General features: G+C 35.6%; 1 protein-coding gene across 1 annotated transcript in view; it reads right to left on the bottom strand.

The window, feature by feature from the left end:
- The window catches only part of SAV1 (salvador family WW domain containing protein 1), a 93,931-nt gene that overhangs the window by 17,528 nt on the left and 60,489 nt on the right, over positions 1-15,914 (bottom strand). The window lies entirely within an intron of this gene.

Here is a 15,914-nt window from a genome sequence, read left to right as displayed (position 1 = left end):
TGGGTTTATCAAACCACGGTCATTTGCTAATGTGTAGGATGAAATTATGCATTATTCCCTAATATACATTGATTAGTATTAGTAATCATAGATTGGCAACTTCCTATAGAAAAATAGTGAACTTAAGTGCCCTTCTCTAGGAGAGAAAATCTCTCCTTTTGAAGAGTAGAAGATACCCCCTCCCCAGCAGACATAGATAGATAGATAGATAGATAGATAGATAGATAGATAGATAGATAGATAGATAGAGATAGAGAAATATATCCTTTGATATTCTCAAATGTGGCTAAAGAGCCCCCCTTTTTCTATTCCCATGGAAAGAAGTTTGGGGTATCCTAATTTCTGTGAGAGAAATCTCAAAACTTACAAGTTATAAGCTTAAATACATGTCCTAATAAATGATTACTAAAACCCAAGAATTGTTGCAATGTTATATAGCCTGAGAAATGTTTCAAAGAATGTTTCAGCCTGAATTGTTGCAATGCTGCCACCTGATAAATCCTTGGAAAGCCCTGACTCAATGGAAAAACTGCAAACCTAAGGAATACTGCCATATGCTAGGAAACAGAGGAAAAAAGATAAACACTCAGAAGCGTTGACAAAGATTAAAGATAGAAGGGCAGAACAAGATTGAGATGATGGGAAAGTGGAGATAGCATTGTGTTGGATCCCTATAAAGTCTGAGTAAATCTGGGCATCTGTGCCCACTACTTTTTGAGGCCTCTCAGACTATGGAGCCACTCTCTTTCTCTCACTCTCTCTTCCTTGGCGCTCCCCCTCCCCTGTGAGGATACTGTCTCTCCCTAGGCAGTGTTCTCTCACTCTATGCCACCCCCATGCCTCTGAATAAAGTCATGTGAACTCTGCCATCATCTCCCCTCTGTACATTGGAAATGAGCTCCATCCCCCGAATTCTACTCTACACTCTACTATATATATTGATAGCTAACATACTCCACTGATTTACTGCTCTATTTCTTACCCAGTATGATGATTATAGTTTTGTAATACAGTTTCAGATCTGGTACTCCTAGTACCAGATCTTTCACATTTTTTTTCACTGATTCCCTTGATATACTTGATCTTTTGTTCTTCCATACTAATTTTATCATTTTCTCTAGATCTGTAAAGTAATTTTAGGACAACTCAATAGGTAGGGCACAAAATGAGTTTATTAATTTAGATAAGACTGTCATTTTTATTACTTACCAATATTATGAGTAATTCATATTTTTCCATCTGTTTAGATCTGACTTTATTTTTGTGAAAAGTGTCTTATAATTGTGTCATATAATTCTTGGGTTTGTCTTGGCAGGTAGACACCAAAATAGTTTATATTATCTACAATTAATTCAAATGGAATTTTTTCCCTATCTCTTGTTCCAGGGCTTTGTTGGTAATATAAAGAAATGCTGATGATTTTTGAGAAATTTATATTATATATATTTATATTTCATATCCTGTAACTTTGGTAAAGTTGTTAAAAATTATTTCAACTAGTTTTTTAGTTGAAATCTTTTGGCTTCTTTAACTGTATCAATATATCTCTGCAAAGCTTTATTTCTTCATTGCCAATTCAAATTTCTTTAATTCCTTTTTCTTCCCTTACTGCAATATCTAGCATTTCAGGCATAATACTGAATAACAGAGGCGATAATGGGCATCCTTACATCACATCTGATCTCACTATGAAGGCATCGACTTTATCTCCTTTACGGACAATGCTTGTTGATGGTTTTATATATGTACCATTTCTCATTTTAAGGAAAGTTCCATTAAATCCTGCCCCCTCCTGTGTTTTTATTATGAATGAATGCATTTTGTCAAAAGCTTTTTCTGTATCTATTAAGATAATTATAGGATTACTGTTAATTTTTTAAATTGATAGTCAATTATGCTGATGATTTTCCTAATGTTGAACCAGTCCTGTATTTCTGGTCACTGTATATAATTGTCATGATATTTTTCTATAATCACCTTGCTAACGTAAGAGTTAAATTAAAGTTGAATACTTGAAGTATTATTTCTTTTTTTTTTTTTAAACCCTTGTACTTCGGTGTATTGTCTCATAGGTGGAAGAGTGGTAAGGGTGGGCAATGGGGGTCAAGTGACTTGCCCAGGGTCACACAGCTGGGAAGTGGCTGAGGCCGGGTTTGAACCTAGGACCTCCTGTCTCTAGGCCTGACTCTCACTCCACTGAGCTACCCAGCTGCACCCAGTATTATTTCTTAAAGTTTATTATTTAGTAAAACAGAACCATGTGGTTAAGTTTTTCTATGTACTCAAAAATTACACTCCACCAAAGGTGCTGACAAGAAGGAAAGAGGCCTAGATACAGAACTCCACCCAATTTATATCCTGTCTACATCAGCACGTAATGATAGGAAATGAGTAGGGTTCAGGGAATCGTAGTTTTGCTGGAGACTGTAGTTTTGTTGGGGATCAATTTTGGGGGTTTTTAGGGTAACAGATTCTAATTACACAATCCCCTCTGAGATCCTTTGGAAGACTAGTCTCCCCAATGGATCTTGCAAATATAACCAACTTATAAATTACAATAATTTGGGGATAAAAGGGAAAGACAACAAAACCAAAGATTGCTAGGTGCACTGACAGAAAGTCAATTGGGGGCAGTCCCCTTCAGCATAAGAGTATACATACAAAATAAATGTGTTACAACCCCCCCATAGTTCAATTTCACTCCAACCCAAAGTTCATTCTGGATCTTTTGGTGTGAGGTTTCTGCAGGCATCTCCATGGTGCCTTCTCCAAGCAGTTCACTTCTTGAATTCTGGGAGGTAGTAAGTTTCTTATTCAAAAATTACTCTCAAACAAGAAAAAGTTTTATAAAACTAGAATTTTAAGACAATTATACAATCCATCCTGAGGAGGGTATTGACAAACACATGAATCAACTCAGGGTAACCACTTAAGTTCATGGCTTTCAATCTTGGCTGAAATGCTCCTCTTGGGGGCCATTTAGGGGTACCGCGCCCTTTAACTTTCCCATCTCTCGTACAAGACTATAACCCATCATGTGGTAATCAAAGCCCTTAGGTTTGCTCCCTCCTTTGGCATGAGACTGTAACAGCTCTGAAGACACGTCTTTTATATGTCCCATCCATTTTATTTTGGAGGTGAGGACTACAATAGTGAAAATCACTTCAGATTTTTATAAATGCAAAGGTGGGTAATGTTTAGGGGTACCATCCATGCCCCTTAGAAAAACTTTCCACCTTCCAGATGAGATGCTATACGTCTCATCCACTACATTTTTATAAATGCAGAAGTGGGAAATCTAATAGGGCACTTCACTTGAGAAGGCTCTTTAAAGTCAATTTAAATTTTTTTTTAGATCATTAAATTTTCCTGGACTTTTACAATGGTATCTTCTCCAGTCTAGTCATATGGGGAGGTACAAATAAAGAGTATGTATACAGTACATGTAGCTAATTGTCAAAACACAGTAATTTAAAATAACTTAGTGTAACAGAACTTAACAAACAAAATTAAATCTTAAAACAAGCAATTAGCAAACAAAATATGTGACAGGATATAGGCACTGAATTCAAGAGTCCTTTTTTCCAATTCTGATATAGAGACTTCCATAAAACAATCGAGTCTGAAAAGTCTTAAAAATCCACTTCCAAACACTTTAAGTTTCCTTCCCCTCCCCAATATCATCATCCATCTAGGTTCCTTTTGGTCATACCTCTGGGATCTCCCATATATAGTGAGGGAAAATTCTGCTCTGACTATAGTGTGGAGGAATCCCATATTGGATGTATTGTAGAGACTGGACCAGAATAGTAAGGGGGTGTAGGGAAATGAATTTCTCCCCTAAATCTCAGGCAAGCTAATCACAAGGACCAGTACACCTAAGAATGGTAGAAAAAAACCAACATCCTAAAACTGGGAGCTATTTGAAATAGGCATGCACTGCTCTTTCATAGAATGGGCCATTCTTGCAATTCTATGTCCTGTTTGGAAGAGTAGCCTTCCTTCTCCTTCCCCCTAGAAGTAAAACACCAAGGAGCACCTTGCTTCCCCTGCCACAGGGACAGGGAGTTAAGAGGTATTGCCTAAGGGAAAGACAGAGGCTCCAAGGCAAGCACTCGGCTGTTGGCAATGTAAGGGAAAGAGAGATTTTATACTTTCCAAGCTTGGAGAGTGGCTCCAAGGACATCAGTATATTGGCAGCAATCAACAGCAGTAAGAGGAGGAGCAGGAACAACAGCAGCAGGAGCAGCAGCAGCATGAAAAGCAGGAGGAGGCAGATGGGATCACCTAGGGAGTTTAGCAGCAGGAGGCAGGATTGCCAGCAATAGGTGGCAGCCCTGAATTGAGTCTGGGGTTGGGGGACCCTGAAAAGTTGTGGCAGGAGAAAGGTGGTTTCTTTTCAAACTAATCTACTCAGAGAGAATTAAGGGTTTCTGAACCCCACTTCTGGTCACCATAAATGTAAGAGTTAATTAAAGTTGAATACTTGAAGAATTATTTTTAAAAGTTTATTATTTAGTAAAATAGAACCACATGATTAAGTTTTTTTTATCTGCTCAATAGCCTGTATATGTCAGCACATAACAACAGGAAGTGAGCGTGGTTCTGGGAATGGTAGTTTTTGCTGGGTATCATAGTTTTTAGGATAACAGATTCTAATTTCATACTAGTTATTTTTGTGTCAATATTCATTATTGAGATGGGTCTATACTTTTCTTTTTCTGTTTTTTCTTATTCCTGGCTTAGATATCAGTACTACATTTGTATGGTAAGAGCAGTTTGGTAATTTTGAATAGTTTTTATATTATTGGGATTGTTCTTTAAACGTTTAGTAGAATTCATCTGGGCCAGCGTATTTTTTCTTGATGTCTTAGACACTCACAGGCACAGAGGTTAGGATTTACTTTAGGGCTACATTCATTGATGGCTTGTTTAATTTCTCTTTCTAAGGTGGGATTGCTTATTTTATCTCCTTTTCTGTTAATCTAGGCAATTTATATTTTTGTAAATATTCATTCATCTCACTTAGATCGTCAGATTTGTTGGCATATAATAGGGTAAAATAGCTTCTAATAATTATTTTAATTTCCCTGATATTAGTAATTTGGCTTTTTTTTAAATCAAATTAATCAATAGTTTATCTATTGTTTTTTCCCCATAAAAGCACTTTCTTATTTTATTTTTTAGTTCAATTGTTAGGTTCAATTTTATTAAGCTCACCAATGATTTTCAGGATTCCTAATTTGGTGTTTAATTGAGAATTTTTAACTTGTTCTTTTTCTAGCTTTTTCAGTTGCATGTTCAATTCATGAATCTGTTCTTTCTCTATTTTACTGACATAAATGATTAAAAGATATACATTTTCCCCTTAGCACTGCTTTAGCTATATCCCATAAATGTTGGTATATTGCCTCATTGTTTTTTATTCTCTTTAATAAAATTGACTGTTTCTATGATTTGTTCTTTGATCCACTTTATTCTTTAGATTCAGATTGAGTTTACACAATTAATTTGTAATCTCTCTTGGGCCTTTGTTGCATTATGTTTCTGAAAAGAATGCATTAAATATTTCTGCTTTTCTGCATTTAACTGTGAGGTTTTTATGCCCTAAAATATGGTTTATTTTTGTTTAGATGCTATACACTGCTGGTAAAAAAAAAATGGCATATTTTTTTTATTCTCATTTAACTTTTTCCAAAGGTCTATCATATCTAACTTTTCTAAAATTGTATTAATCTCTTTAATGTCTTTCTCATTGGGTGGGGGCTAGATTTATTTAATCCTAAGAGGGGAAAAATTCAGGTCTCCCACTAGTATAGTTTTACTATTTATTTCCTCTTGTAATTCAACGTTACCACTAAAAATGAGATGCTAGAGGGCAAAGATGAAAGTTTAGTACCAGAAAAAGCTGATACTGCTCAGAGAATCTTCTCAAACCAATCTTCAAAATATCACCTCAAAAAAAACTGGAGGCACAGAACCAACAAGGGGACAGAGTGAAATGGCTCTCCTGTGGAAAACGGCTTGACAGTTAGGCAGAGAGGGTCTATTTCCACGGGATGGGGGAAACTTGAAGTTGAAGTGCACAAAGAGGAGTGTAGGCCACCCACCTAGTGCACCAAGTTTCAAACCTTGGCACAAGCCAACTTCAGGACCCTGGGACCGCCAACAGCAGAGTATCCTGTGCCCACCTCTGAAGTCCCAAGCCCTGGCACAAGTCTGCAATTAGGTCCCTAAGTCTGTGACACCTGGCCAATTTAAGCCTGGAGTGAAGCCCCAGGGCAAAATACCTCATAGTGCTCAGAGTCCTGAAAGCTAGGAGCAGTTCCTAGAAGAAAGAGAATAGCAGCTTTTAGAACTCTCAGCCAACAGGTCATCATGCCACCTTGGAAGAACTGAAATTTGCAGAAAAACAGAACTAGAACAGAGGACAACAACAAGAAAAAACTAAAGTTTAAGAAAGTGCATCTTCTAATCAGAGAACAGAGTCCACCTTTTAGATATAAGTAAAAGTTTAAAAAAAAAAAAAGATGGCTGGGAAAATGAGCAAACAGCAAAAGAAAATTTCTATAGAGACAAAAGAAGAGTAAGGCACAGACCCAGTAGGAGAGATCAAAGCAGTCACATGCAAAACTTTAAAGAAAAATGGGAATTGGATTCAGGTGCAGAAAGATCTCAAAAAGGAATCAAAAATCAAATGAGAGAGGTGGAAGAAGAATGGGAAAAAGAAATGAAAATCGTGCAACAATAAAATAAGAGCTTAAAAATCAAAATGTCAACTGGAATAAGAGGCACAAAAATCCAATGAGAAAATATGAAATATCTTATTGAAAAAACAACTGACCTCGAAAATAGATCCAGGACAGACAATCTGAGAATTACTTCATGATATATCAAGAAATAATAAAATAAAATGTAAAGAATGAAAAAAATAGAAGAAAATGTGAAATATCTCACTGATAAAGCAACTGACCTGGAAAATAGCTCCAGAAAAAAACAATTTAGGAATTATTTCATTACTCAAAAGTCATGATAAAAAAAAAAAAGCTTAGACATCATATTACAAGAAATTATCAAAGAAAACTTCCCTGATATTCTTTAACAACAGGGTAAAATAGAAATCGAAGGAATCTACCTACTATAATAAATCCTCAAATGACAACTCCCAGGAATGCTATAGCCAAATCCAAGAACTCCCAGTTTAAGGAGGAAATACTGCAAATAACCAGAATGAAGAAATTCAAATATCATGAAGCCTCAGTTAAGATAACACAAAGTCTTACAGTTTCTACAACGAAGAATCAGAAGGCTTGGAATACGATATTCTGTAAAGTAAGGGAACAGGGTTTACAGCAAAGAATCACCTACCCATCAAAAATGACTATTTCTTTCAGGGGAAAAAACAAGTCATTTAGTAAACAAGAAGATTTCCAAGTATTCCTAAATGACAAGACCAGACCTAAACAGAAAATTTGAAGTCCAAATACAAAATTCAAGAGAAGCATAAAAGGGCAAATCAGAAAGAAAAAATTTAAAGGACTTGAAAAAATCAAATTGCTTATATTCATACATGGAAATGATATTTGTAACTCTTAAAATTTTTATCATTATCATAATAGTTAGAAGTATACATAGATAGAGGGTATAGTAGTAAGCTTTGTATGATGATTTGCAAAAAAAAATATAGGGGTAAAAAAGAGGACTGCACAAAGACAGAAATGGGAAGAGAGAAGTGAAATGGGATAAATTATATCATATTGAAAGGCACAGGAAAAAAAAAAAAAGCTATTACAATGCCGGAGAGGGCAATACTTAAACCTTACTCTCATTGGAACTGGCTCAGATAGGGAATAACAGCCAGACTCTTTGGGATATAGAATCTTATCTTACCCTATAGAGAAGTAGAAGGGGAATAAGAGAAGGGTGGTGGTAGGAAGGGGAGTAATATAAGGGAGGGGTAATGAAAAGTGATTAAAAGCAAAACACTTATGAGAAAGGAATGTGATGTGAATGTAAATGGGATGAACACACACATAAAATGGAAATAGATAGCAGAGTGGATTAAAAACCAGAATCCTATGATATGTTGTTTATAGGAAACACATTTGAAACAGGAAGACATACACAGAATAAATATAAGGGGATGGAGCAGAATCTCCTTGGCTTTAACTGAGTTAAAAAAAAAGCAGGAGTAGCAATTATGATCTCAGACAAAGCTAAAGCAAATTAGATCTGATTAAGAGATAAGGAAGGTAATTACATCTTGATAAAAGGTAATTTAGACAATGAAGTAATATCAGTATTTAATATATATGCACCAAATGGTACAGCTTCCAAATTTTTAAAGAAACTAAAGGAGTTAAAGGAGGAAATAGACAGTAAAACTATACAAGTGGGGGACCTGCAACTTTCTCAGATCATAATACAATAAAAATTATAATCAATAAGGGTTCTTGGAAAGACAAATTAAAAATTAATTAGAAACCAAACTTCAATATTGGTGAGTCAAAGAACAAATAATAGAAACAATGATTTCATTAAAGAGAATGACGAGGAGACAACATATAAAAATTTATGGGATATAGACAAAGCAGTACTTAGGGGGAAATGTACATCCCTGAATGCTTATATCAATAAAGTATAGGAAAAGCAATAAATTGGCAATGTAACTGGAAAAAAAAACAGAAAAAGAACAAATTAAAATCTCAAATTGAAGACTAATAAATCAAAGGAGAAATTAATAGAATAAAAAATTTAATAAAATTATAAGAGAACTATTGAACTAATAAGTAAGAGTAGGAGTTGGTTTTATGAAAAAAAAAACAAATTAAAAATAGATGACTGGTTAATTTGATTAAAAAAAGGAAAAAAGAAAACCAAATTACCAGTATCAAAAATAAAAAGGGTGAATTCACCCTTCGATGAAGAGGAAATTAAAAGAATCATTAGGAGTTATTTTGCCCAATTGTAGGAAAATAAATCTGACAATACAGGTGAAATGGGATGAACATTTACAAAAATACAAATTGCCCAAATTAACAAGAGGAAATCAAATACTTAAAAAATCTCATCTCAGAAAAAGAAATTGAACAAGCCATCAAGGAAAGATGGATTTATAAGTGAAATCTTTCAAACATTTAAAGAACAATTAATCCTAATTCTATATAAACTATTTGACAAAATAAGCAAAGGAGTCCTGCCAAATTCATTTTATGACACAAATATGGTGCTGCTATCTAAACTAGGAAGACCAAAAACATAAAATGAAAATTACTGACCAGTTTCCTTAATGATTATTGATGCAAAAATCCTAAATAAAATGCTAGCAAAGAGACTACAGCAATATATTACAAGAATTATTCACTATGATTAGATAGCATTTTACTAACGGATGCAAGAGTGGTTTAATATTAGGAAAACTATCAGCATAATTGACCATATCAATAACCAGATTAACAAAAAGTCACGATTATCTCAATAGATTCAGAAAAACGCTTTGACAAAATCTAACACCCATTTCTATTAAAAACACTAGAAAGCAAAGGAATAAAAGGTCCTTTTCTTAAAATAATAAGTAATATTTATCTAAAACTGCCAGAAAGGGGGCAGCTGGGAGGTTCAATAGATTGAGAACCAGGCCTAAAAATGGGAGGTAGAGGGTTCAAATCTGGATTCAGACATTTCCTAGTTGTGTGACCCTGGATGAGTCACTTAACCCCCACTGCCTAGCCCTTACCACCCTTCTGCCTTGGAACTAATACAGAGTATTGATTCTAAGACAGAAGATAAGGATTTAAAATAAAAAATTAAAACCACCAGCAAGTATGCGCAATCTTCCCAATAAGATCAAGACTGAAGAAAGGATGCCCATTATATACCTTTTAATATTGTACTAAGAATGTTAGATTAACAATAAGAGGTGAAAAATAAATTAAAGGAATTTAAAGTAGGCAATGAGGAAACTAAACTATCATTCTTTGTAGATGATATACTTAGAGAATCATATAAAAAACTAGTTGAAATAATTAAAAATTATTAAAAGTTGCAGGATACAAAAATAAACTCAAATACTTCAGCAGTATTTCTATATGTTTCTAACAAAGTCCAGCAACAAGAGGTAGAAAGAGAAATTCTATTTAAAATGACGCTAGACAATATTAAATGCTACTATAAGGAAAGGATAAGTTATAACGAGATGATGGTTGCAGAAGATAAAGATTCTGGAATGTTGGAAAGAGGGGTTAGATTGGAAATGAGGGAGTTGGCTATCTCTCTCTGGATGTACCTCGGGTATATCTGGATGCTGATCCTATCATGATTTCCTATCATGTCTGCTGTCTTATTGTTATACAGTTACTGTATTTCCCTTGGAAAAGAACCTTATGATCCTGAACCAGCTGTCTGCACTGATTGTAAGAAGAGGTCTGGGTCCACTTGAATCTAGGACCTTCCCTGAACCCTTCCAAGCTTGTCACAGACAAGACCTCTAATAATAACCAAGAGAGGGTTTAGTGCAGGTTATCTAGATCAGTGACTGGGGTTTTTAGGGGAGAGGGGAGAGGGAATAGTGTAGACCATCAACTCTCTGATATTAAAGTTTAGTTTCTAATTAATTTTTAATTTGTCCTTCCAAGAACCCTTATTGATTATAATTGTTATTGTATTATAACCTGAGAAAGTTGCATTTATTATTTTTGCATGTAATTGTGAAGTATATATGCCCTAATACATGGTCACTTTTTATATATGCACCATGTGCAGCTGAAAAGGCATATTCCTTTTTAACCCCATTCAATTTTTTCCCAGTTTTAATTTTTCTACAATTCTATTCTCTTCCTTTCCTTCTTTTGTGTTTAATTTTTCCATTAGATTAATCTAGTTCTGATAGGGGAAGACTGAGGTCCCCCATTTGTATAGTTTTACTGTCTAACATTCCATTCACCTCTCTTAGCTGTTCCTTATTTATTTTTTGGTTTGATTTATCTAGATCTGATAGGGGAAGGTTCAGGTCTCCTACTAGTATTGTTTTACTATCTATTTCCTCCTTGAGCTCTGCCAGTTTCTCCTTTAGAAATTTAGATGCTATAACATTTGGTGCATAGTACTGCTATTTCTTCATTGTCTATACTGCCTTTTATCAGGATGTAATTACCTTCCCTATCTCTTTTAACAAAATCTATTTTTACTTTGGCTTTGTCAGATATCATTATTGCAACTCCTGCCTTCTTTTTCTCAGTTGAAGCCCAATAGATTTTGCTCCAGCCTTTCATTTTTACTCTATGTATTTCTACCTGCCTCATGTGTGTTTCTTGTAAACATATGGTAGGATTTTGGTTTCTAATCCACTCTGGTATTTGTTTCCATTTTATGGGTAAGTTCATCCCATTCACATTCAGAGTTATAATTATCAACTGTGTATGCCCCAACATTTTGATTCCCTCTCCTTGTCCTGCCCTTTCTTCTTTCACTAGAGTTAGAAAGAGAAATACCATTTAAAATCACCCTAGACTCTCGAGATCTATCTATCATTTCCAGATAATCCGATAAAGACAGCTTAGTTGATTAGGAAGTAACGGGGCACAGGAGATATTTCTGTTAGCTCATAGCTGCTTCTCTGCTCTCTCTTGCAACATAGTTTATTATATATACTTCAAGACTCATTTCACACAAAAGAACCCCCCTGAAACTTCGTGTTTGTGCAGAAACACAAATTATGTCATATCAAAGCAAAATAAAGTTATAGTTTTACAAAGCATTTTCTTATGAAGATAATGCCAGATGAGAAAAAGTCTCAAGGTTAAAAATGAGCCTCACTTTATCTAAAAGTTATTTTGCCTGAGCTTGCCACTCTGTGACATTGGGACTTCTAGAGCAGTTAGACAGATATACCCACAGCTGCGGCTTTACTCTGCTGAGTGAAAAAAGGCTGTTAACTCATTAAGTGCTGGTTTACTAAGAACTTAAAATTTTCCTAGAATCTATAATGTTTTTCAATAAGACAAGGTATCAAAAGAGGAGTCTCAGATTTTCATCTATTTGAGAGTCTCTTTCTCTTATTGGCCCCCAACACTAGTCAATACTTAGGAATCTATCTACCAAAACAAATAGTAATTATACGTATACAACTACAAAATATTTTCCAAACAATTAAAACTAGATCTAAATAATTGGAAAAACATTGACTGCTCATGAGAAGGATGAGCTAACATAATAAAAATGAATATTCTAACCAAATTAATTTACTTATTTAGTGCCTATCAAATTACCAAGAAACTTTTTTACTAAATTAAAAAAAAAACTATAACAAAGTTTATTTGGAAGAACAAAAGATCAAGAATAATAAAGAGAAATAATGAAAAAAAAAAAAACTGTGAAGGAAGGTGGCCTAGCATTACCAGATCTTAAACTGTACAATAAAGCAGCGGTCATCAAAACAATATGGTACTGAAGTTCATTACATTCTATTTTACCACAGTGTATTGGTCTCTGTGTACAATGTTCTTCTGGCTCTTCTCCTTTCGCTCTGCATCAGTTCCTGGAGGTCTTTCCAGTTCATATGGAATTCCTCCAGTTTATTATTCCTTTGAGCACAATAGTATTCCATCACCAGCATATACCACAATTTGTTCAGCCATTCCCCAATTGAAGGGCATACCCTCATTTTCCAGTTTTTTTGCCACCACAAAGAGCACCGCTATAAATATTTTCGTACAAGTCTGTTTATTTATCCTTGAACGATTATACTCAATTTTGCTGGGAAGTGATACTTGGTTATAATCCTAGTTTATCTGCCCTCCAGAATATCATATTCTAAGCCCTTTGGTCCTTCCTTCAATGTAGAAGTTGCTATATCATGCATTAATGGCATGTTTGTTTTCAACAACTTGCAGTATTTTCAACTTGATCTGGATTTGACTATAATATTCCTTGGAGTTCTCATTTTCTAGTCTCTTTCAGGAGGTAATCAATAGATTCTTTTAATTTCTATTTTACTTTCTGGTTCTAGGATATCAGGGCAGTTTTCCTGCACGATTTCTTGAAAGATGATATACAGGCTCTTTTTTTAATCATGGTTTTCAGGCTGTCCAATAATTCTTCAGATATCACACCTGGGTCTATTTTTCCAGGTCAATTATTTTTTCAATGAGATTCTTCACATTTTCTTCTATTTATTTCGTTCTTTTAATTTTGTTTTATTGTTAGCTTCCATCTACCCAATTCTATTGTGTAATTAGAATCTGTTACCCTAAAAACTATGATCTCTAGCAAAACTACTATTCCCAGCACCTTACTCACTTCCTATCATGTTATATGCCGACGTAGACAGGATATAAATTGGGTGGAGTTCCGTGTCTAGCTCTCTTGTCTTCCTATCAAGGCTTTGGAGGAGTAGGTATTTTGAGCAGGTGAAAAAACTTAGTCACATGATTCTATTTTGTCAGTTAATAAATTTTAAAAAAAACACTTAAAATATTGGACACTAATTTAATTTTTACATTTATGGCGACCAGAAGTAAGGTTCAAAAAACCTTAATTCTCTCTGAGTAGATTAGTTTGAAAAGAAAACATGCTTCTCCTGCCACGGCTATCCCCCACCCCCCACCCCACCTTGAGAACTCCAAGTGAACTCCAAGAGAACTCTGAACTCTCTTCCATGCTGCTGCCTGTTGCTGGCAATCCTGCCTCCTGCTGGTAACTCCCTGGGTGGTTACACCCGCCTGCTTCTATTGCTCCTGATCCTCCTCCTACTGCTGCTGATTGCTGTGTGTAAATGGAATTAGCTCTACCCCATTCATAGTTAAAACTCTAGCCACCAGAGATAATGACGTCCCCACCTCCCTTAGTGGGGAGGGGAGATGAGTTACCCACATGTGACAATAAGTAACAAATCAAGAACAAGGGACTGCCCTCTGGGCAGTCCAAAACAGTGATGAGACTGCCATTTGTCCACTTGAATTAGAGGTGGACCTCCACGAAGTGACAAAAGATGCTATCCTTCAAATATGATGATAACTTCCTGTTGAGGCAGTTCACGCTTTGAACTTGGTGCTGAAGGATCTCTGCTGAGACCTCAGGTGGTTTCCCCTCTGAATTGTCATGTGGGTAAGTTAGGCTGACTTCCTTTTGCCTACCTTGGCGTTTCTAGAGTCTCTACCTCAAGGAGGCTTCTTTGCCTCTCTAATTGCTAAGGCCTTGTAGCTAGTAGCCTAGTTTAATTACTCTCTTTAACTCTCACCCGGTCCAGACCTTTGCTGGTCTGCACCAGAGTTTTTCTCTCTCTTTCCCTACCTTCAACCTTCCTAATTGTAAATAAACCACCATAAAACCCAAATCTGATTGATTCCTGGAGACCACACCATATATATATATATATATATATATATCCCTTCTTACAGCTGCCAACAAGCTGGAAGTCCTCGGAGCTACTCTCCAGAGCCTTGGAAAGTGTAAATTCTACTTTCCCAACATTGCCAACAGCTGAGTACTTGCTCACTGCTTGCCTTGTGTATAGTTAGACAATTTTGAACCCCTAAAACTACATTACCCAGAATACTTTTACCTTTGTACACATTTGTATCTTCACATAATTGTTTAAAAGTTCTGAAACTCCTTCCCCCTCCCCCCTCTCTCTTACATGTGAGGTTTGGGTGAGCTCCCGCTGGACCCTAGCTTTTTAGTTTCCCTTTTGATTCAAGTTTAATTTTAATAAATCTTATTAAACATAAAAAAGCCATTGTACAGTGCCAAAGAAGCACAAAAATAGCCTGCACAAGGTCAAAGAGACCAAATCCCAGTGGGATTGATGAAATTTTGAGCCAAGACAAGGAACTTGAATTTGTGTAGGTTTCGAGGTTGAAGCTGTTTTGGCATATATGTCAGAGGCAGGACTTTCCTGAGCCCCATCAAGCACTTCACTTTGGCTGCCACCCTGGCTCCCATAATCTAGACAAATAATCTTTTTTCTGTCTTTCGTAGTGTGGTAAATTTTCTGTAGTCTTGGCTACTGATTGAGTAAGTGCATAATTACACAAATCACTTTAATTGGGCCCTGATTCAAGGACTTGTTATAGATTTATTTTTCCTTTACTTAGATTTTTTAGACATAAGACTTTGACATTTTATATTTTATCCACAAGTTATTTTTCTCTTTAGTTTGGATTTTTGATTTTTTGGATATCTTTTGCAAATTGATTCATATACCTCATAACTCAGTCATGCATCCATGAGTGATCCCTGTGTTTGTTATTATCCTCCTCAGGGGGGAGGAATTATGTTATTGTTGTGGCCTCTGATCTGGATTTCAGCCTAATTTAGAACAAGGGATTACTTCCCAGAAGGTGAACTGTTTGGAGAAGGCGCCATGAAGATGTCCGCAGAGACCACAAACTGTACCAGAAGATCCAGAGTAGACTTTGGGATGTGCCAATTTGAACGATATGGGGGGGTTGAATGCATTTGTTTTGAATGTATACTATTCACCAAAGGGGACTGTCCCAAATTGGATTTTTGTCAATGTAGCAATCATTGGTTTTGTTCTTTTCTATCCACAAATTATTGCAATTTTTAAATCGATTATGTTTAAATGATCCCTTTGGGGAGACTGATCTCCCAAAAGGATCACAGGGGGAGAAGGTATAGTTAGAAAATCTTGAACCCCTAAAACTAATTACCCAGAATGTTTTTCCCTTTGTGCACGTTTGCATCTTCATGTAATTGTTTAAAAGTTCTGAAACTCCTCTCTCTTCCCCCCCCCCCCTCTCCCACATGAGTGGCTTAGGTAAGCTCCCTCTGGACTCTAGCTTTTTTTTGGTTTCCCTTTTGCTTTAAGTTAGATTTAATAAATCGATGGATATTAATTTTAAAATCTACACTTGGAAACCCAGGTGTGTTTCCCTTAGGCAATAATTAGCCTC

Source organism: Gracilinanus agilis, chromosome 2 (assembly GCF_016433145.1).
Source record: "Gracilinanus agilis isolate LMUSP501 chromosome 2, AgileGrace, whole genome shotgun sequence".
NCBI lineage: Eukaryota > Metazoa > Chordata > Mammalia > Didelphimorphia > Didelphidae > Gracilinanus > Gracilinanus agilis.
The sequence above is the reverse complement of the archived record's forward strand: the minus strand, read 5'-3'. Positions and strand labels throughout refer to the sequence as shown.